The sequence below is a fragment of the Morone saxatilis genome, unplaced genomic scaffold (genome assembly GCF_004916995.1).
Source record: "Morone saxatilis isolate NCDOM2014 unplaced genomic scaffold, NCSU_SB_2.0 Contig8, whole genome shotgun sequence".
NCBI classification, from domain to species: Eukaryota; Metazoa; Chordata; class Actinopteri; family Moronidae; genus Morone; species Morone saxatilis.
Genome location: NW_023340257.1, coordinates 26,968,679 through 26,969,089, shown reverse-complemented (window position 1 = coordinate 26,969,089; position 411 = coordinate 26,968,679).

The following is a 411-nucleotide window of genomic DNA, read 5'->3' as shown; positions in this document are numbered from 1 at the left end:
AGCGAGAAACCCATATGATCAAGGATAGCTCTCTTGATGTCTTGGAAGTCTCCCAGAGAAGAAGCTGGCAGGTCGCAGTCTGGGCTTCCCCTGACAGTAGAGGAAGCAGGCGCACGGCCCACTCCGGCACTGGCCAGCCACATATCTTTGCTGTCGTCTCGAACATCTCCAGAGAAGGTCTGGGGTCATCGCCGTTTTTATGTAGGTGAGGAGAATAAGATACATGGAAGAGATGGTGATTGAGCCCCCGATCGGGGAGAAGATTCTCTAGCAGCTGTGTCTGTCTCCCAGCCTCAGTGTGGAGTTCTTCCAGTTGCTGCTTATTCATAGCCACCTGCTTGCGGTGCATCACAGCAATCTCCCCCAGCATTTCTCCCAGCAATGCATTGGAGGCTGCTGCAGAGGCTGCTG